A 23,733-nucleotide genomic window follows, 5' to 3' on the forward strand; every position below is an offset into this window, starting at 1 on the left:
ACGCCACCAATCTCGAGTTTACCTACCTACCTCGAGAAATACGCCGGTGACTGTATTTACCATCTCTCGTAGGTACTTAATTTTGCTTTTGGAATGAAGTCCGGGGGGAGGCGCCGTTGGATGGTGCCGGAAGGTGGGAAATGGCGTAGGTGTTACCGAAAGGTAAGAGTTGGCGCGGCCGGGACTCTGCTGGTGTTGGTGGCACATTGAAATACCGGCGATATGCTCGAGGAGCGAGGCTGCAGGAAACTTCCGCCGAGTATTTTCCCGGGACTGTCTCTCACAATTAGAATACTCGGGGGAGAAAGCCAGCCTCGTAGTCGTAGATGTGAAGTAACGTGCAGATAGATGCCTATTACCGGGGGGTAGCCTTCGTCGATTTTCCGACCAAGGGATGAAACCAAATACAACGAAAATTTATCGCGCACATGAACTTTGTAACTTTGAGGATTGGATAATTTAACGGATGCATATGCAGAGGATTCAGATTCCGATTCCGAATATGCTTTGGCGCTTTCAAAATGTATGTACGCGACGATTCTTAAGAGAGTTTACATACTTCTGCGAATTATTAGAAATTAGTCAATCTAATTTGAAACGTAAAATTGCGGGATATTTTAATATATAATTTGAAGAAAGTATATTACGAAAATTTATCTCCCAAATTCTTTTTACCGCAACGGTTGCCAGTCAAGTCGACAGAGGAAAGTGCATTGCGATCGCGAAGGAATCGCGTGACGTGCAATTCGATGGTTCCGACCGACAGCTCTCTCGGAATAGTTGCTTATCGGCCGAGTGGTGAGCTGGTTGGGTGTGTGTCTTTAGAAAAGCATTAGTGTCCGGAATTAATTGATCGCGGAGAAGGGAAGTGGATACCTACGAGCTTACATACTCCTATCTCTCTCACTCTCTCTCTCTCTCTCTCTCTTTCTCTTCGTCTCTCTTTCTCACTTCCCTGCTTCCTTGCCGTGCAGGGTGCAGGGTAATATCGGTACTAGTCTGTACCAGTCGATGAGCCACTCGCCGCGCTTCCCCTCTTCATGGTTCCTCTTGCATCGTTCGTACACACGAGCGCGGCGCAACGATATAATCTGCTACTTCGTTCCTCGTGACTTTCCGCCAATTTTTTTCTTGATATCAAAGTACTTTACAACACGTATGAATTCCGTTTCTCTCAACGTATTATCCACGAGCCACGAAAATTCTATTCTTAATATTGAGCAGAAAAATCTTTAATGGATCTAATTAAAAATACGTAATCTATGACGCATGAATATAGGTACACGTGGAAACTAAAGTCAGATATTTTGGTTTATGAAATGCAGGATCTACAAAATTCAGGATATCCAGTTGTTATAATGAACGGGAAATACAGTGTTTTCAAATCTGGATTTTTCAAGGGATTTTTTTGCGTTCATTGCATATTAAATAAGGCTTGCTCCAGTTTTTCCTCAATGCAAATTTTCATGAAAATCTCTTTAGTGTGACTGAATTGAACAGTGCGCGACTATGTTGGGTATTTTTGCGTACAAGATACTTGCAATATATTCTCTCTTCACGTCATTCTCGCGTTTTCGCTGAGAATTCTCAATGCCAGAGGCGAACAGGCCGGTTAGAAGCGCTTGTTTGACGAGGTCGAGGGTTATTAAGCCGAGACTGCAGACCACATCAGAGCCAGCCAGAAAGGCCCTTTGGCATGTTTACCTAACCTGCAACCTTTTCCTATCCGCACATCTTATTTGTCTATTAAAATTTATAATGATCTAGAGAGGCAACGATTTTATTATCCATTAATCACACTTTTATGTGTATTTTCATTGTTAAAATGCGAGAGAGTGACAGAAGTTTTCTAGTGTGTTTTTGAGTAATCGATGTAAATATTATATTCAAGTAGAACTAGGAGTTTTATATATTACCAAGATAATCTAACATATGCATTTAAAACTTATAATTACAGTAAGAATAATAGAAACGTGTAACACGTTAATTATTTCTTACATACGTTTTTTTGCACCCCCCTCAATTATATTAGATGATAGACGATCGTTAACTTAATTGCAACTCTTATGTGCAGATCAATTAAAAGTTTCGTAATATTGCTTCAACACCCGGCAAATGCCTCTACTTCAGCGTTGCGTTACGAGCGCGCGAATTATTTCATCGTTGCGTACGTTAATGGAATTTACAGTTCACTCATCAGAGAGCGCGGCGCATTTCTCTCTTCACCGTCTACCTCATCTTTGTATCACGCGCTGAGCAATGATTATTATTCCCTCTTGTCGCTCGGAATCATGAATGCGCGTCTGAGCGTCTGTATTTAGGAATCGCGTATCTAGCCGTCCGTCTAACTCAGCAGCGGCGGCCATCGAGCAACTATCCGAGCACTTAGGCTCAATCACGAAATCAATTGGAATCGGCAAATATCCTCGGCGGCTGCAAAGGCAAGATTGCTGGCCGGGTGAAGGAGGTGGCGGGAGGGGTGGAGGGGGGAGGGGGTTGAAAGACGGCCGGATATCGACGGCGCGGGGTTTCGGATGTGTAAGCGGGGTTTAGGACTCGAGTAGTCGAGTTGATATCCGGCAGATATGTCCTTGAAGCATGCGAGCGTAATCGCGATCAGGCGCGACGTGGGGGAAGAGGGGTGGTGAGAGGAGGGGGAGGGGTGCGGCAAGATGTAGGATGGATAACGACGGATACCGCGCGCTTATACACGTTCACGTAAACGTTTCCACGCGCTTACCGTAATGGATATGCGCGTTAGTATCGCCCCTCCCTCATCCCCCTCATCGACCCCCTTCACCTCCCCTCACTCCCCTCCTCGCTCGTCTTTCCCACTGTCTCTCTCTCTCTCTCACTCCTGCTCTCTCGTAGATCTGTACTGCGCTTCCTCGACGCCGTCCCTCATGTACTTCCACGAAATCTGCCTCTGGGCGCGCGATGCAGAAGCCGCGGGTTCCAAGATCCGACGTGATAAGTGGTTAAACGGCAGTAAGTAAATGTTATAACCGTGCCCCGCGCGCGCTTGTGTACGTCCCTCTCTCAAAGCCCGGGGATCGCGGAGGCTGAGTTACGAGGCACCGGGACACGGTAATACGCAGCGAATACGCGGTACACCGAAGTGGCAGGGCGCATTATGAGATTGAGATTAAGCGTGATACGAAGCGCGCCGCTCGCTCGGATTAGCCGCGTAATGTGTAAGGAAAAAGGGCAGATTACCCGCTTCAATTTTATTGCGTATAATCGCGAGTATATAATAATGAAGCGAAGGAATAAACTTCCCCCGCACGAGGATATGATAAACCGCGCACGGGGCGGGGGGGGGGCGGCGGCGGCTCGAGAGGGGTCAGCGGAGGATGCGAAATAACGTGCCAACGAAACTGGCACGTGACTCGAAGATGCAAATTAGCTCGCGACCGTAAATGAAGCTGCTTGTAAAACGTTGTTTACGTCGTTGTACGGGACGCACGCTATCGCGACTTGCATACTTACGATAATACGTGAAATTAATGATTATCGCGAGTCAACTGCGAAAGTTTCGCGCGTTAATTTATAAACGTAATTTATCGTTGGACCGCCGCGCTGTGTTACCGGCTATTGCTGATGTCGCCGCGCGGTTATGAATCACGTCCTTTGACAGAACTAAACGTTACCAGCGTCCCCTTCTGCCTTTCGCCGACGAGGGGGAGGGTGTTCGCCACCTAGACGAACTCCGGAACGTGAACGATATTGTTAACAACTCTGCTCGCCTTAAATTATGCCCGCCGGGTAATTACAGGGAGGCGCATGACATTCGTGCATGGGAATAATTAATTCTCGCGATACACATTCGCCCTCGCCTCCTCTGCATCCCAACGCGTTCCACCATCGTGTCCTCTGTTCCGCGCGTATCGCGACTCGTGAATTGTGAGAGATGAAGGTTTCTCATCGTATCGTTTCTCTTCTGATTACAGGTAAATAACACGTCGTTTCAACAGAGTCGCATTAGACAGAGCACTTACAAGTTTCGAGCGTTTTTCTGTCGACGAGTGGTAAGTCGAAAAAAACACGATCTATATATTTCTCTCAAATATAGTTTACAATTATGCTAGTGAGACATTAATCAGACTTTGCATAAATATACCGATGCAAAAAACTGTAATTGATAAGGAAATTAATTCAGGAATTTACGCTCTTTTGTTGCCTTGATATTAATATTTTTTGGATCCTTCAGTATCACACATGTATCGCAACTTCAAAGTTTCAGTGAAGGAAAAAGAATCATTCGTTTTTATCTTATCCTAAATTCAATTTATTATCGATACACATATTTTGTGTTACACAGATTTAGTCTCACTAGCATACTCGTTCCATTCCCTGTTATAAGCAAAAAAAAGCGAATCTATTAAGTGGAGAATTCAAACAGCGTCATTCGTGAGACCGTGAAAACGTGCGTTTTATCGATCGGAAGATCCGATCAGAGATCCCAGCTCAGAGTCCGATCTTAATCTCGACCTCGCACAAGGCGACCGTCGATGCCTGTTCGCTTTTAGGAGCACGAAAGTGGTCTCCGCTGTTGTAAAGCCAATGGAAGGGGCCAGGAGTCCGGGTCGGGAGTAAATTAGTAATTAGAAATCTGATACAGGGTAAGGTAAGTCGGTGTTGTTTCGGCATCGCGTGGCTCTCTCCGCGTCGCGTGGACTCCTGGCGACAGGCACGGCCTCGCGTGACCCGACGCCCCCATCAGGGGGCAGCTTTGGCCGCGGGGGCGAGCACACGGGCAATCGTTGTCAGGAGGGATAAGGGAGAGGGGAGAGGAGGGGGGGGGGAGGATCGGGAGGGGAATGAGCAAAGGGGACGCCGTCTTGGAAAACGTAAGGGATGACAATTATGCCCTACAGGTAATTGCCGGGTTGCAGCTAAACGGAGCGCACGCCCCAACTCGCCCTTCCGCGCCACCTGAAACGCGAGCTTTCGCTAGAAAATCATGGGCTTTAAAAAGCGTCACGCTCCTCGAAGCTCTCCAATTTATCGCGGTTTTCGCCCCTTCGCCATCCTTCCCCGCGACCGAGTGCAGTTGAAAATATGAATACGCGACGCATTTATTATTTCCCTTTTCGTGCATCGAATTTGATTTTTTGTCATTGCATCTCTATTCCGCTTACTGTCGCGTATAAATTTTAAGGATGTTTTGGCTGTGCAATAGTAACAAAAAATTGCAAAATTATTAAAAAAAAGAAACATTTCCTATATTTATATTGTTTGAAAAATCAAATAAATGAATTCGGATTATAAAAGGAATTTAAGTATCAAAAAAATAATATTTTTGTTACGTCTTATTTACGTTTTCTTACGTAAAAAAAATAGTTGTAATTAATATTTTTCTTAATTTATAACAAATGCTTTTGATCGTGTATTTTCTAAAATCAACTGCATGAAACAAAAAAAAAACAAGTAATTTGCAGAAAGAGACAGAGAAAGAGAGAGAGAGAGAGAGAGAGAAATATTTTTTTAAATCAAGTTTTACACAAATATTTAATAGAATTTTCTTAATATATATGAAAATTTTTATTTTGTTGGCAATATTTTCTCCTTGTCAAATTTGTCAATAAATACAAGAGGCGATTTTTCGTAAGAATGAATACAAACTTTAATAATTTTCAAATCGTTAAAAGAACTGTGTTCAGGTTTTACACGGATACTCAGAAGAAATAGTAAAATCATTTACAAAATTTTTATGCTTAAATATGTGTCAATCTTTTCTTTTTTACTTACAATTAGCTTTTTTCAACATCTTTAAAACACTGACAAGGAATTACCTTCATTACGCTAATGAAGTGAGAGCCGATAGTTCTCACATTATCGTGAATATGTATAGATAAGGTATATGTATAGATAAGATATATGTGTGTAGAAGACAGAGAGCGCCTATCAACGCTAGAATTCAAAAGGAGTTGAATATAATGCAGAAGCGTGTAAAGAATACAGTCTTTTTATGCGTGTAACTTTATTCTTTTCTCACGTAGCTAAGTATTTTTTTCTGTGATTGTTAAATTTAAAGTTATTTCTTAACACGCGCGTTATATTTGTATCTACTATTACGACATAAAAATTTGATAAATATTAAATCGCGAAATCTTTTATACGGAATGAATTTAAGCCTTATAGAACTGCATTTCTGCAATATTCTTCTTTTATTGCCTCGTTTGAATGTATTTGAGTCTATAGAAACATTCTGAATCTAATATTATGACATAGTGTGTTCACTTTGTGTTCATAGATGTATGCATTAGCGCAACTCTTACATGTGTGTATAAGTCAGGCAGAAATATTAATAAGGAAGCGGGTCAAGGAAATTGCAGCTTATGGCCCAACGTCGTTCATTCAACCTGAACTTTATCACTTGCATTGCAAAAGAATATCCATCAATGGTCTTGAAATTAAACTACAAAGAAAAATAGCGCATTAAGTACAACCGTATCGCAATCATCCGCCGAGAATTGTTTCGCTTAGTCTAGTTGTATAACAAAAAGTTTCACCTTTTTTAGTTGAAATTGATTTAAAATTAGACGGCGGACTAAAAAAAAAAATAAACCATAACAACACATATTATATTAAAATTCTTCTATTGATAAATATTAAGACATATCACACACAGTACACACGCACACGTAAACACAGTTCTCTGTCGCGTAGTATGCATTGCATTTATTATTGTGTATTTTCTTTGGGAAACTGAATTTTCTAGTCGGAAACTTTTGTCGAACGCGCTTTTATCAATATTAGGAAACGTACGACTCTCGACATTCGATCGTCACTCAGGCGAATCGGCACAAGTGTTTGAGAAAAGACGAGGGTCAGAGGTTGCGGAGCAGTAGGGCGTGTCGCGACGACAATATCGCGAGTCTTTCTCGTATCCGCTCGCTTCTTCGTTCCCTTCGTCGACGACGACGTCGACGACGATCGTTCGAAAAATTAGCTACAAATGTGTGTTATTTTGCCAGGTAGAGCGGCGCACTCGTACACGGGCGCATACGCCCGACATCCATTATGCACGCGGTCCCAGTAGAAGCCGCCGGCCGGCCGACGCTTGTTTCGCACGCGCTTTTTCCCACGTGCTTGTAAGCCACGTAGCCCGATCGCGCTATGCCTTTAGCTAGTGCACGACTATGAATGTCTACGTGGTGTGGAGGATGCGGGTCTCTATACACAACTATTCTGTCACCTTTATACCAGCTTGACGCAGCCGATTCTTGGCCACGTGGCTCGTAAAGACAGAGCGTTGGTCTGCGTCGTCGCATACCGAGTTTGCTCGTCGCCCTGTGTGGCGATCAGTGTATTTTAAACCTTGGCACGCTTTGTTTTGTCTTACGTGTTCGATAATTTTCGCGCTTAGCCGTTCGCAACTGACTTACGTGTCTATCAAGTGTTAGAGGAAGAAATTAAAAGAGATTTCTCTGTTAGTGTTTATGATGATTAGAACAGAAGCGTTTCTTCATGCATTGATTCTAATTGTAAAATGTGAATTTTTTTTTAGATAATATTATTCGGACAATATGATTGAAAAGATTTTAATAAAATTAGGGACAGTTGAATTTTATCGCATCTAATTATTTCTAGTGTTTCGTCGAACTTAATTACGTACTATCGCGATGTAAGTATTAAATGGAAAACCTATATCTATTAATTATCGAAGTACGGACTCTTTAAAAAATATTAATATAGTTAAGTAGCTTTAAGATTTAGCGCGGGAATTAGAGCGCGTACATTATGGTAGGTAATTACATTGAATTCATTACAATTTTCGTACGCTTCGACCCTTTTTGGGGGTCTTCTTCTATATCTATTAATTAAAATAATTTCTTAAATCTGTTTGATTGTGTCAGTAAAGAATTTGAGGCACAGCAACAGAATAAACAAATTTTGCAAACAAACAATCAAAAAACATAATAATTTGTTACTAATATATGATTAAATGCACTTATATATTACATATCTTTTTTAAACATTAGAACGTTTGGTTTTTTTGACCATAATCGGACTTATATATAAACAATAAAACTTGTGTACAAGAGAAGCAAACTCTCATATGTTTCGAGCGCCTTAGCGTGCTACTGCTCTAAGACCTGCAATTAATTTTGTATTTTGTTGCTGTGCACCAAGTTCGCGGACATTTAAATGGGCTTCATGTCTCGCTCTTTCCATTCGTGCACACGTCGCGTCGGTTTCGCGAGGGGAGTCCTGAAAAAAAAAAAAAATGGGAAAAAATGGGCGCGACGCTCGACAGTGTGATATCGTGTCGTTCGAGTGGCGGTCGCATGCCAACCGGAGAATTACCGTCGAGTGGCTAGAGTTACCGTCAGGAGAACACGTATAGAGCCTGACGCGTTCGCATGACGGATGTCGATTCGATAGCTCGATTTCACCTGGCTCGCAATTCCGATGCCATTCCGACACTCCCGAGAAATTTTACACCGATCGATCGCGATTATCCTTTCCTCGCTGGCCGTTGGAAATTCAATGCAAATCGACCATAGAATCCGCATGTTTTAATTTGATTCAATCATCTAGGATATCTATAAGCGAGAGGGTCGATGACAATTAATAGAGAAGCTTTGTTGAATATTAATATATGCCTTGTTTAATTTATATATCAACGATAACGTAATATCTTTTTTTAAATTTTTTATCGTAAGATTACATGCAGAAATTATATTCGTACAAGTTTTCAATAATATTATGGTTCTAAAAGAAATGGATACAAATATGACATAAGTGCCATAATAATACGAGTGCTAATAAAGCAGCAGAGATAATGGAAGACTTATGCGTTTTTAAAATGCGGTTACATAGCACGAACGATGCAATATTCATTAAAATAAAACCAGAAACGCTATTATTATGACGATTATATGCGTTCTCGCGGGCGCCCTTCGGTAAGGAACGGCGAGTAATTCTTTTGCGTGAACGCGCCGCTATCGGCAAGATAGGGTTACTCTGTCCGCGCGTGGAATCGTAAGCTTGCATGGTCATTATAAAGCCATTAATCATATAAATAGGGCGCAGGAGGGAGGACCATGGAGGGTAGTACCTGTGGTTCGAATGAGAGGACGGTCAAGTCGAGTGAATTATCGATAACGCAGACCTTCGAGTTTCCTGCAGCGAGACCGACGATACACTCGCGTCTATCAATTAATCGATCTACATGTGCACCCTTGCTCGTCCTTGGGAAACCTTTGTCATGCGCTTATATTTCAACTTTTGTCTCCGAAAACGTATTGTTCGACGATTATATTATTTATAACTAAATGTAGAATTATAATTCGTCGATTTAACTGATCCTTACGCGTGATTCACTAAAATAACATTGCAGGTTCGGTGTTACAATCTGAATTTAAAATTCGATCAGAAGAGTATTTATAGATTTTTTGATATACATTAAGGGTTTGAACCTTCAAAAAATGAAAATATGTTTCTTAGATTTTTTGCAAGGCCACGATTTGATAAAAACTTTTTCGTTTTTAAGTATTAATACAATATTATTAAGTAATTAAATAAAAATTTTTAACTTAAAATAAAATAAAAAATATTTTTTTTTAAAGTTATGTAAATATATTTGCAGATTTATATTTTCATGCACGGTGTATATGAAAACATTTGTTTATTATATTCGAGGACAAAAATACAAGTTTTTTTTATTAAACATACTAATAGTTATTTGCTATCTAAGCGTTTTTTTTTCAAAATTTAAGAAAATAAGAAAATGGCGGCATGAAAAAAAATCCGTTGTTTTTTAAATCTATCTTTTCTTTGTTTATAACAATAAATGGGAAATTAAAAAAAGGCTTTACTAGGCTTATTATAAATGCGGAGTCTTATTAAGAATTTGCATGCAAAATTTGAAGACAATCCATTGAACATAGCCTAAGTTTTCATGCATACCATGCATTAAAAAAATATAAATATTCGCATAACTTTAAAAAAAAAATTTTTTAAGCTATAAATTTTTATTTAAATACTCAATAATATTGTATTAATATTATAAAAAAATAAAAAGTTTTCATCAAGTTGTTGCGCTGCAAAGGAATGTAGAAAATGTACTCATTTTTCAAGAGTTCAAATAGGTATGCCTCCTTAAAATTAGAATTAAATAAAAAATGTCACGTCTATTGTATTCATAAGTTTGAGTTTTTCGCAAGTTCCGGTTCTTTTCTTTTTCGACGTGTTTCTAAGCACATGTCTATTACGGGAATGCACGGCTGTATTACGGGATAAAGTGAATCATTAAGTCAGCGACATGGACTCTCTTCTTCGGCGTTATACGAAGATGCTCTACTCTCAGACGACTCTTAGACGGGGGATGAGGAGCGCTGTGGCGAAAATCGTGGGCTGGAGCGGGGATTACTCATCCGACCGAAAGGAGATTCCACTAAGCTTTCAGATTTTACCCTCTTAGCCGACCAAGGATTATAAAACGCAAATACGTCCCGTGATTAGTGAGGATAAAGTAAACATCGGCCCTCCGTCGCGGCTGTTGCTCGTGCGAAATTCTCTAGAGAAAGCGACAACGCTACGAAGAAGTCAAGGGAAACAACGCGACATCTTTAATAATTCTTGATTTACACCTGAAATATGAATATAAGAATCCCGCGAACGTATATATTTAATCGTTACGATTAGCATAAATTCAAGTTGGATTTAAACGGAAGGAGACTTTGAGATGACATGTGAATATTCTTTAAATTAAACTATTAGTAACGAGACTTGTTCTTTAATAAATTGTTTGCTTGAAGAGCATTGATATTATATACTTAGGCAGAGTGTCAAAGTTTACATTAGTACCAGAAAATTAAAGAACAATTTGAGATACTTCTCTCACGTCATCCATCTACGTCTCTGTATGATATGATCGATTATTTTTTCCATCACGTTGATCACGATCATTTTTGATGGATCGGAGATCCAGAGATCTCGAGAGATTATCGATAACCTTAGATAATTCGTATCGAAGACATGGCAGGCCGAGCGGGACCGAGTCCGAAATTCGATATAATTTCGAGGGTAATTTCGAGATAGCCACTTTACGCGGATAAACTGTGGGAAGATAGAACTTTAGAGCGCGGGGAAGCCTCAAGCATCCTACGGAAGTCTGGCTCTAATTAAGCGGCTCCTACTCCTGCCACGGCTCCTTCACTCATCATCTTTCATCTCGCTCTACTTGCCCCACCGTCATCCTCTTCGACTCCTCGGCATCCTCGCCAAAGTCTGAGGTGAAAGTAAGCATCCGTCCCGCGTGTTATCATATTCCTGATTGTTATGTCTTCGCTGACGATATCCTACTGCTCTCGTGTTTTCTCTCTTTGCTTCTCCTATTTCATCTACCTCCTTCTCTCTCTCTCTCTCTCTCTCTCTCTCTTTCTCTCTTGAATTATTCGGCTGAATAATTTCTACTCTGCAACGGTTTTTCTCTCGATCTCTTTCTACGTATCCGCTTCGTTCGCGCTGTTTCGCTTCTTCATGGCTGCCTGGCAATACAAGAGAGTACAAGTTCCTAATTAAATTCCACTCTTTTCTAGCGAACCTTCTTTTTTTTTTTTTTAGGTTTTCTCAACCGCGCCTTAATTGCGCGGGAATCGAGATGGCTGTTGCCCTCATCAGCCACTCGGCACCGATTCTCCGGTCGCGTCTTCCTCTCTTTTCTCTCTTTCTCTCCTGCCTTCTGTAGTCTGCTCTCTTAATTGGCGCATAATTATGTAAACAATTCCGACGTCGCGCTTCTCGACTCCGACGCTTAGCCACGAAGTTAGAGCTACCCCTGTTCTCCAATGCTGCAAGTCTCAAAATTATCTCGAAATAAAGTTCCAAACATAATTCAAGTATATCAAGAAGGGAGACAAGCTTATATCAACGTCAAAAATTGATCTGTGGGATATATATCAATTTGATTGTCGTATACTTGACAATATTGATTAATTAAAAGTAAAAGTGATTATTTATGTTAACTTTCGTAGTAAAGTGTTAGATTGGGAACTTATTACATATGATAATTAATGCATATATCTTGTTCAATATATTAATTGATTATCGGCAACATGCGCTGCATTCTTGAATGAAAAATTGATAAATATTATATGATGCCTAATAATTTATTTTTGCCTAGTTAATTATTTATTAACTATTTATTATTTATCCATAGAATTCAATGGCAGTATTACAATAGAAAAGAGTTGTCTCTTTAATCATAACGATATTTTACGAGTTTATCGCTCGCGACGGAAGACTGCGGATTAACAAAAATCCGGCGGAGCAACGATCTATTTACGGCGGATCGGGGGTTGGTTGAGCGAGAGGCGGATGGTTCGGCAGAGTAGGCGGGCGGGTGGGAAGGGGAGAGGGTGAGCCGTGCTTGCGGCAACATTATCTAAAATTCAAGCTGTAATTACTTTGCTGGGCGGCGCTCCGCTTGATTTATAGTCATCGCGCGATGCAGCTGCGTGGGTGTAAGTAATTAAAAATGTACCATCGCGTGGAACGGCACCCCCCTTCCCCCTCCCCCTCCCCCTCCGCCTCGTAGGAAGACGGTTTAGAGCGGGAACCTGAGGAGGTGTGGGAATTAGGGGTTGCTGCTTTTCTCAAACATACCCCGTGTATCGTACAGCTCAACGAATGAAGACAATCGATCGAGAATTTTGGCTATGATTTTCTGGTCGGAATTAAAGCGAGAGGCAAAACAAAAGGATACTATATATATTTAACATATATTTAATATTTTAGGATCATCAACTTTCACGTTTGCTTAATGTTCGTGCTAATGCGATAGAAAGTGTATAAAAGCATTAATTTAATTATGAAAATCAATAATAATTTAGTTTTTGTAAAAAACTAAAAATTTGTAAAAATTTATCCCATTTCTCTATCATTTAATTTCTCTTTCTATTTTTTCTCTATTTATTTCTCTCTCTATATTTCATATCTTAAAAATAGAATAATATATGTCGACTTGTAAGTAGAAAGAAGAAATCTTTTATGCGAAAAAACTTGTTCGTCTGAAGTTTAATTATTAGGCATGAATATAAAATGATGCTATAGCGTTGTTAGACATAAATATTGTCTTTTGAAGCGATCCTTTTCTTCTAAAGTATCGCAATTAAAAGTAATAGATTATTTTTTATATAACATACAAAAAATCAGATAACACTTCACTATCACTTTATAGACTATATATAATTGAATCTTAAACTTGGCAGGATGGCCGCTTGCCAGGCATCGACCGCGACCAGCAGCTTGCGCTCACGTGATCATATTTTTCGAAATGCGAGGGCGATTGTCATTTCTTATGCAATCGGTAACGATTAAACGTCCGGATACGGCGACGATCAATTTGGTCGGAGACCAAAGACAGTCATGGCGGTTTAGCCGGCACAGTCTCCAGGTTAATTGGCCATTCATGGTTAATTTAGTCCGACTACGGGCGATGGAAACGACCCTTTCGATCCTCGGGAGACCGACTCGTCGATTTCGTATTCGCCTCGTGATGGACTAGGTGTGTCCCGTCAATCGTATGGATTCGATTTCGAGGGATCTTCCCTCGCGAGTTTTTCGGCCGTTGCAGTCGCACTTGCTCGAGCGCATCGACGGGCTGACAAGAAGGACTCGCGGATGCGCTCGCGGCGCGTATTAATTAGCCGGAGTCTACTAACGAGTGTGCGAATAAACGGTTCGTGACCGGAAGGGGGAATGGAAGCGAGGGGGCGGGAAGGAGGGAAGAGTTGGCGCGGCAGACTTGCGAATCGTAACAGTTGTTACGATGATAGCGGCTGCGAACGAGGTAAGAGGGTGGAATGCAGATTGGAGAAAAACGTTACCCGGGACTGACGAGGGAGGGACGCGGGGTCGGGCGCGATTTCGATTCGAAAGTTCGGTACTTTCGTGCTCGTGTGCGTTCCGCCGCGCCGATCTGTTTTCGCGGGTAATTAAGAGAGCTCTAATGAATGGTCCGCGTTTTTAACGACCGCTGCGCTGCGCGTGCGCGCGCTTCCGCCCGGGCTCTATGTATTTTCGCGAGTAACTTTCTCTCGGGATAATTTGCACGGGAGAGATGTTTGTGCGTCACGCTGAGTTATATCAATGTCTTAAATTACATCGACGTTATTCTGCGATTTAATTGATGTAAAAGGAATGAATCTAATATAGAATAAGGTGAATGGTAATAGTTTGCATGTGAAATGCTTATATTAATGATATTAAGTCGATAGTAATGACAATGTTCTCTTTGAAGTTGTATTTGAACTGAAGTAGATGTAGGATCAATGACTGAAAAATTTTTACATTATAAATTACAAATAATATTTGTTTTCATCTCTTTATTTTTTTTTTTTTATTGATATACAAAAAAAGAAATAACACAATTGATGAATAATATGCGAAACATCATGCTAACTCCTCAAAATTCATATTTGAATCCGCAATGGTTGGTCGGGGAGAAGAGGAGAGGAGGGGATTGTTCGCTTTGGCGACATAGAATTCAAGAATACCTCGGGGAGATTACTAATGCGGGCTAACTACGGCCAGGACCTCTAAGACGATGTCTGAGGATCTCCCAAGGAAACTTCCAGTCGTTATTGCATTCTCGTATGAGGGTGGCAGCGAGATAGGGAGCGAGAAGGTGGAAAGGGGAAAGGGAGTTAGACAGTAGAATGTACGTGGTGTTCGCGTTACCTATAACCTATTCCGGACGCGTCAGCGCATGAATGAACTTCTCCCAGCGGTTGCTTATCCACTTTCGTACGTGTTCCTCTAAACGCGACCTGCGACGGACTCGCGCAGCCGTCTTCCAAGTTATTACTTCGTCGGCGAATCCGCGATTCCGTGGACTGCATGCTCGCCCGTTTCGCGTCTACTCTTCTGTAGGTATATCGGTTGGATGACGAGCTTCCGGGACTTTGAATCGACACAGGCAACTTTGTTGCTTCAACGAGACTATAGTTGAAATCTATGCATTCCTAAGTTGGTGGAGACACGAAATTTCAAAATATCCAACGCACTAAGCATATATTATCATGTGATGAGGATAATCTCCCATAACATTTATTAGATTTTATTGGAAATTCAAAAATATAGCTTATATATATTTATGTATATATATATATATATATATATATATATATATATATATATATATATATCTATATATGAACATGCGGCTTAAACTTACCAATCGTTATGTTATAAATTTATTTTAGGAAATTTATAATGCTATGTGAGAGGAGAGAAAGAGAAAGAGAGAAAGAGAGAGAGAGAGAGAGAGAGAGAGACAGAGTTAATATTTAATAACATAAAGATATAAATTTCAATGTAAGCGTATTAATATTGATAATTGTATCATGATTGCGTGCGCACTAAGACGTTTGTATACTTGCGTAACGCGACTAACTTAATCATTTATATTGCTTGAGTCAGAGTGGTCAGAGCGTAATTCGGGTTAATGATTGGATGGTCAGGCAAGCCGAGTCTATCCTTATGCGAGGTCTTGCGCGTGTCTGACCAGGTCTAAAATCGGAATGGGACAGGCGACCCCAGACGCCGCAATTCACACATTGAATGCCATCCGGATCCTCGGCGTCTATACCCACTTCTAGGACCCTCGTCCATGGTTTCCTCGTCGGCCACGTTATCTCGTATCGGGGGAGGGTGGGTAGTAGTCGGTGGGGAAACCACTTTGGTAATCTTCGAGTTTACAAGACGCAAACAGCTTAGGTGGTAACGCACCGATAAGATCTGAGTTTCTCCTTTCCCGATATACCACTGATAGCCGTCGTTAGGCCGCGGTTAGGACTTCAGCAAATCTCCATAGAGGCTTCGCCCTTTGGCCCAGTCTGTTCGATGTTTTACTATCTAGCATCTTGTGTACTTTTGTCAGCGATAAGAAATCTTTACATTCAATACTAAAGCTTGCGCTTCAGGCTTTCATGCTCTAGGAGAAGTTCAACAACATCTAGTAGTGGCGATTTAACAGAGCATGCATACAGTTTATGTGAATGGGTAGAACTTTTTATTTCTAAAGTTTTGGATTAATTAAAAGGCATATATAAAAATAAAAATTAAATATATTTTAAGTTTTTTTTTTCTTTTTTTTTTTTAATTTAACAAACAAATGTGACCAAGAAAAAATATTTTCTCAGAAGAGAATTTTTTAATTAATTGATTCGAAATTTTTAAGAAAGCTTTCAACAATATTTTAATCTAATTACCAATATAATATTTGATATATATTTTAACAAAATATATTTTTATAATGAACTTTACATAAATTCTAGTTATTTTTTCATAATAATTCAATATTTCATAATAATTCAATATCATTATGTTCGCCACATATAAATACTCTCTCAACGATAGTTTAATATTATTTATTCTAGGAATTTATAAGGGTTTACATTTTTAAAGATAATCGTATCGCGCATGTAATTCGCCTTAATCGCCGGGACAAGCTTACCAAGCCACGTAACGTTGCGGGCTTTGAGTTTAATATATGCCGTAAGCCGCAAGAAACCTCCTCGGTATGTCTCGCGGCGTGTGCGAGAATTTATCCCACGGTGGTGTTCTTTTTCCCATTACCAAATGCAAATATGGGTCTAATTTTAATTTTACGTGTATTAAAATCCGGAATCTCTTGGTTATCCAGCTGACGGAGGAGGAAGAGAAGAAGAAGAAGAAGAAGCTCGCCTTCAGGATAAGAAAGGCGGATCGCGTAGGGTTGCTACGAGGAGTGGGACGGGGGTTTCCGTTGGGATTAGTTGGAAAGCGATTTCATCCTCGTGGGTGGTTGCAGCGAAGAAAATCTTCCCTCTCTCCCACTCTCGCCTCGCTTTGGTGGAAAGCCGGGTGAAAACCAAAGCGCGAAATTAGAATACAAACCCATCAGTGGCGGTGTTGGTAATATTAGGAGCTCGCGTGAGGAGAAGGATAGGAGAAACGAACGAGAGGAGGAGAGAGAGAGGAGTCAAACCGAGACAACAGACAGATTCCGAAGGAAGCCGCGCTTTCGACGAGACTCTAATTTACATACGCTCCATAAGATAGCGTAAGAGAATCCGCGCCGTTCTCCCGGAAAATACTGTAATTGGTTAAGTCGCTTGCGACGGAAAACACGACACAAATTGTGGTATGTATATGTCACTGAAATTGATTCCTTTGTGTCTTTATCTCTCTCTTTCTTTTTTCATCTAAATTTTCCAATTAAAATAAGTATAGATTTATACTTCAGATTTAAAAAAAAAACGATCCTATGACGTGTAATAGAAAGGGAAGTAAAGTTAATTTACCGTGCGGTCATTGTAATTCACGTTGAACTAGCAAGTCTTCCTGGTGCTAATGGACGTTTATTGCGACGACTGTGTTCGCTCGACCGGTGGTCCGAGAGCCAGGTGGGCGGACAAAGAAGCCCGATCCTCTGGCCATCGAGGGTGGGTCCAGACGGAAAGTTTCCAGCGAGCTTGGAAGCCTAGACCGACCGACGGGAACTTTGGTCCCCGATGGTTGCTTGGTTAGCTGGAAACTCGGTGAAGCCCAGTCAGCGTCCTCGGCGGACCGCGTCCTCTCCGTAGCTGAGCTACAACGTCAACGGCGTTCACGTGGACACGATTCTCCTCCTTGTTCTCGCCTCTCGCCCGTGTCGACGATAATTATCGCGGTGACCGCTTTTGTCCGGTTCGAATCATCGGGGTTTCCTTCTAGATTCGCCGATGCCTTTGTCGAACTTGCACTCCTAAACTCCCTGCCGATTACAATCACCGCGGATGAAAGGAAAATTTCTAGGTCAAACGCAAACTTGGAACAAAATTTTCGTTTTTTGAAGATCGAAATCGATAATGCAAAAGATTTTGTTGTAACAAATTTATCAAAATTTTAAACTAAATTTATTATTATAAATTTTATTACACTATTTAGCAATAATAAGCAAAATTGAAGATGTACAATTGAATAGGAACAATTTTTTTTTATATTAAATATATACACATATATATTTTGTGTAATGTAGTTCTCAAATAGTTGATAATCTCAGATTATAAAGTTAATTTAATTATAAAGTCAATAAGATTATTTTCTAATAAAATGATTACATTGCTTTTTCGTCGAATCTCACATACAAAGTTTTATCGGATCTGACATACTGACGCGAAATATGCGAAACATTCCGCGAGTACGGTGTTGCGCGCAGCACATAAAGTATGCATCTAGAAATATATTTCGGGAGAAACGGCTTTCTTCCCTCCAGCTTACCGTAGACTGGGGAGGGGAGAGGAGGTATGAGATAATAGTCGCTTACCCCGTAAATATCCTTCTACGCGTATATGGGTCTGTGTCTTATAAATAAAATAGTGACTCTTAAAAAATAGGGGAGTATTATTAACTCGCATTAGAGGGTGGTCCTTCACTGACAGCACAAGGCGTTTGGTTGCTTTTCCTCGCCTCCTCCCTTTACTATTCTATCGAGGGTCGGGGTCACGTCGAAGACGCAGCTGATGCCGTGGCACCGCAAGTTCATAAAATAATCCTCCGTCGCGGCGCAACGGATTAAGAAAATGGAAAGACACTGCGTGCGAGCGAAGAAAAAAAAAACGCTTGCAGTGAGAAAAGACGGTAGAAAACCGGGAGCCTTCATAAGTCGCAATGTAGCGATACGGTTTAGAAATTCCAACGCTAAAATCTATTATTTAGTTGAATCGTTTAGTCCTTCGAGAAATTTGAATTATTATTTAAAATTTTGTCAATTGAAAAGAAAATATTTCTTGTGTATTTATTTTAAGTTTTTTTTTCTTTTCTTTTTTTTTGAAGAAAAATTATCGTAAAAATACTTTCAAAAGTTAATATTTTACAATTGTTATAAAAATTTTTATCATTACATATGTTTAATTCTTCAAATTACACATTTTCATTTTTCTACAGGAATTTATTTTTTAAATAATCTATACGTTTGAAGATATATATATATATATATATATATATATATATATATATATATGTTTTCATTGTAATACATATATATATATATATATATATTACAATAAAAACATAAACGTAGAAATGAAGCAAAGACAGGGATTGCTTCGTTCAATAAGTGCCGATAGCGGCAGAAAGGGACGTTCTTCCTTTTTAGGCTTTAGCGACTGCCGAGATATTCCGTCGTTGAATCTCTAAAGTCGTGACGCTGCGTGATATGATCTTTTAATGGTCGCTTTGTGGCTCGATCCATCGAGATCTAAGAAGGCTGACGGTTGGCTGGCGCAAGCTTCTCTACCTCCGCGGTCTTTGTCGTGCAAGCGCCAGAAACGTGACTCCTTCCCTTTACATGATGTCCTCTCCCTCGCTCCTTGGTCCTAACCTCATGCCTCCCTCTCGTTAACGAAGCGAGAGGACCGTCCGACCGACCGGCGGCTGTGTTGGTGCTTAATTTTCCCCTCGTAATTACGCGGGTAGAGTGCGCAAGACGAAGACCAAGTATTGTACGAAGGAGGGTGCAGGCCGTAGGGACTGGCTCGTATATTCGACGTAGCTACATGCCTACCCGATGTGTAGAACTCCTGTCGAACCTCCTCCCCAGTGCAGAGTAAGACGCGACAAATTTTAAAGACGATCATTGCCTTCTTGGTGCTCTGGATTTTTTATGCAAGGATATCTCATCTTATTGGAGGAGCGATTTAAAAATTTAAGAGAAGTAAATGTAAATAATATAATTAATAATATTACCTAAGAAACATTATTCCAAAGATCTTTTTATCTTTACAGAAAATTTAATCGATGATGAATCAGTAGAAAGGTCTAGAAGAATCCATAAGAAAGGTAGATTCGCGTGTATTTAAATGGTGCGACAATCTTAACTACGGCGACTACAGGGAAGGAAAACAGACTGGCAGCCCGAGCTCGGGTTGGGCGGTCGCATGAATTGGCTATTAGTAGTTCGAAACAGTATGCTCTAATGGCGACCTGTTGGCCTTTGCCCGCGTCGTTGGATTCACCCATACCCGTTCTCTCGCTCGTCCTTCATTAGTGCGAGGCCTTGTCTGACAGAGCGCGATGGCGAATAGCACTGAGGCTGAGTTTAAAAGCCATCTTCAGTTTGACGAAATGGACAAAGTGTTCGACTGCAACTATTACCGGAAAATTGCTATCTTTGATGGCTCTATTGTCGCCGTCGCAGAGTTTTGAATTCGAGTCTGTATTATATAAGTTGTCAAGTGTTTCTTGACCAATCGCGATTAACGCCCAATCGGAAGTAGAGAAAGGATAAGAGGAGACAAAGAGCGCTACCTTTCATACTCTCGTCGTAAATTTCTTTATTCGGCGAATGCAGTTTTCTCTGCGCAACGCTGCGAATTCCTTGAATTGTTCGTGCTACTTCAGCTATTTTTACAGACTGCGCGAGACGTTAACCAGAGCGGAAGAATCTTTTTAAAAGAATGCAGGCAGAGAGCAGCAATACAATCCCACCCATGAGCTAAGAAAAGATAGGACGGGCGGTTGAGGATTTTCTCAAAGGGTTCCGTTCACTCGTTCGCCCTTTGTTTCGTGATGCCAGCTTCGTAGCGGCGAAGCTATTGACTCCTTCTACCCGGTATTTCCCTCTTTTCTTTGATTTTCCCTTTGTAGGAAGACACGAGGAGACTCGATAATGGCGTTGAAATATTACACGGCGAATCCGTTCTCTGCGCGATTCGAATTCCATTTATGCAATTTTTCTAATATATCTTAGGTAACAGATATGTGAGAAATTATGACACTTATATGATAATTATATTGTTAAATTGTTAACAAGGTGCGATTAAATCTCTTTACATTAGTCTAAAATTTATAATAATTCTTTGTATAAAATAGCCTATAAAAGAACAAATTAAGAGAAGTGCTCTCGGTCCGTCTGTGACTCTATAAGATAATGGCCTCAAGTATGTATATATAGTTATCATATATTACATTGACATCTCTCTCGGCATATAGCTATTTCTCTGTTTCTCTAGATCAATGTTTCACAAACGATGTCGCTCGCGAATGACGTGGTGTTATGCCGTTGACGTTCCGCGGACGTGGATCGGTCATTTTCCGTGAGGAGCGATCGGTCGTGGATTTCCATTCGCGCGATATTTCCTCAGCGGATCTCGTTCACGCAAATTTCCCAAGTCACAGGATTTCGCGAAGGGATGAAAGCATTTTGTTGCTCTTTCCTTGCTCCCTCTCTTTCTCTCCCTCCCTTTCTTTCCTTGTTCTGCCGGTCGTTACTTCGATAGAATCCAAAATCCTAGCGTTTCCATCGCCCTGCCGTGAGTCTGGCACTCCTTAAATCGAAGCGATGTCTAAGAGATCCCTGCAGCGCCGCCCTACAGAACCTCCCTACGCCACCTCGGGGACGCTCGGCACGGAGTCTTTACAATACGTCCTCGGCACAGCCAGCTACCCTTTCTCTTAACGTCCAAAGTTTTCAAAGTACGACGTTCAATGGGGGCCGTCGTATATATGGCTATCACCCCTTAAGCGTCCCGCACGCCCTTCGCCTCGTCCGCTCGTCCGTTTTCCCTGCCTTCGTACTTCCTCCTTCTTTTTCGACGTCCTGCGACAGCCTCGACCGACCGAAGCTCATGCGCCGAAAAGTGCCGGAATCGTACACCGAGAATTGGCTGAGCGCGGGGACCAAAACAATTTTATGAGAGCGTAATGGTCCCGAAAATTTCATTTGTCCGCGCAGTGTGATATATGGCGATCATCATAAGTGACATTCTCAGGACAGTGGAAATCGCACTTGTGAGATCCTAGGTTTCTCGATATAATATCACTGATCAAATTAATTTGTTTTTCCCCTCCCGAGATAATTTGTAGTAATTTTTATCAAAATTTGCTCGAATTCAACGTGTCATATATTCTCAAAACCGCCAGCTATTTAACGTCTAAAGTTTTCGCAAAAAATATTACTTTATAACAAATAATTTGCGTCTATATTTTTTTCTTTTTTTATCCGCTCATCTTATCGTGGATAACTTGTAATTGATTTAAATTTTCGACGAAACGTAGAAACTCTTATAGAAATTCGCAGAGCGCGTTCTGGCGGTTCAAGGAGGACTCGCATGATATGGCTACGTAGAGATACGACGAGACGGGTCTTCCTTTCCTCGTTGGGTGGCTGGCCGTCCTTTGTTGACGGCCTCCGCCGTTCCACGGAAACAGTCGCCAGGAAGCGAGCTAGCGCAACGAAGAGGACGCCCACCACCGTGACGTCATACACCACTGACTTCATCTCGTTATGTTACGTTCCTCGACGAGACGTCGGATGCAGGAAGCCTACCATTTCTCCCTACTTCTCTCTCTCTTTCTCTATCTCTTTGGCCTATCTTCCACGTCTTCTCTTACCTCTCACATGTCTTTATCACTACTGTTGGCTATTATTATTCTGCTTCCGTTTACATAAAATTTAATTCAATATTATTATTCAATAATATAACTTTGATTTTGCGTGATAAAATAGAAAAATGAATAAAAAGTTTGAAGATAAAACAATAATTAATTTCATTAAAAAATTGCGTTTTTTTTCTCTTTTATGGTTAATTACTTATTTTTAATTGTATGTATCTTTTTCTCTTCTCTTGCACTATTTTTAGAGAGAGAGAGAGAGAGAAAGATTGTAAAAAAATTTGTTAATGAAAAAATAAGAAAATAAAATTTATTAATAAAAATTTAGTTATCTTATTTTCTTGAAGCTTTTTTTAATTTTTTTTTTATTTTATTGCGCAAAAGTTAAAGTTAAATTTATTATCGAATGATTTTTGGCTCCCATCTTCTTAGTTTCTTATTTTATTATATTTATCGAATAAATGAATTAAGTTATGTGAACAGCAGGAGAATAATAATATAAATGGTCAACAAAAGTGATAAAGACACATGAAAGATAAGAGAAAACAGAGTAGATAAGACAGAGAAATAGATAGATAAATGAAGAGAGAAGGTGAGGAAGAGCATACCTTGTGCTTCTAACATATTCAAATTAGGAAAAGATAAACGTTAGATAAGACTTGTTGGAGCAGCTATATAGAATACTCAATGTCAAGACACAGGTGAGGGGAGGAGCATTGTTGATTTCGATTAGGAGCTTCGTGATCTTACAAGAGTCCGGGGTTCCAACTAAGTAAGTAGGTGTCCGAACACGAACAATCTAGACAAGGGGAGGAGGACGGAGGAGGGAGAGAGCGAGAGTGTGACTCAGGTCGTCGCTGTTGTCGGCGGCACCGTGAATTTATGGGGCCGTAACAGCGACAAGTGGTTCACAAGTCGCCGGTGGCATCACCGTTTGCCGCCCACCCCCGAGAAGAAGGGCTTTCTCGTTTCGCTCTCACCTCCCTTGCCCGGAACGAAATAAATTGGGTTTACCGAGGAGGAGACATCTCGTTGCCTCCTCTAGTCTGAGCGCGGACGTCGCTGCACGGATTTGCCGGTGACATCGTCGACTTTATACGGCTCTGCGTCGCACGCCGTGTCACCGGTGAGATAATTACGCAACCTTGAATAATTATACGCTTCCGCGTGAGCGCGAATACATCGAGATTGCACGTTAATTCCCAATTATATCACAGTCTCATATCAATATTTTCATTATTCTTAGATATTGTCATTATTTTAGATGAATATTTCTGGTGAAACTTTTTTTCAATTTTTTGACTTCTAAAATTATCGCTTCAAAGTTATAGGATATAAGAGAAGACACACTTAATCAATCAC

The 23,733-nt window shown here is 40.7% G+C and overlaps 1 protein-coding gene across 6 annotated transcripts in view; it reads left to right on the forward strand.

Annotated features, from left to right (window-relative positions):
• LOC126849752 (mucin-12-like) overlaps positions 1–23,733 on the forward strand; it is a 296,359-nt gene that overhangs the window by 130,573 nt on the left and 142,053 nt on the right. Inside the window, exon 1 of one of the 6 annotated variants that reach the window (XM_050591936.1) lies at positions 3,964–4,028. The exons of 4 other annotated variants lie outside the window; for them this stretch is intronic. The gene's annotated coding sequence lies outside the window, so the exon portion shown is untranslated. Of the gene's footprint in view, positions 1–3,963; positions 4,029–7,571; positions 7,631–23,733 lie in introns of those variants that run through there. One more of the 6 variants, XM_050591937.1, reaches the window with a different exon arrangement.

The sequence above is a fragment of the Cataglyphis hispanica genome, chromosome 5 (genome assembly GCF_021464435.1).
Source record: "Cataglyphis hispanica isolate Lineage 1 chromosome 5, ULB_Chis1_1.0, whole genome shotgun sequence".
Taxonomy (NCBI): Eukaryota; Metazoa; Arthropoda; class Insecta; order Hymenoptera; family Formicidae; genus Cataglyphis; species Cataglyphis hispanica.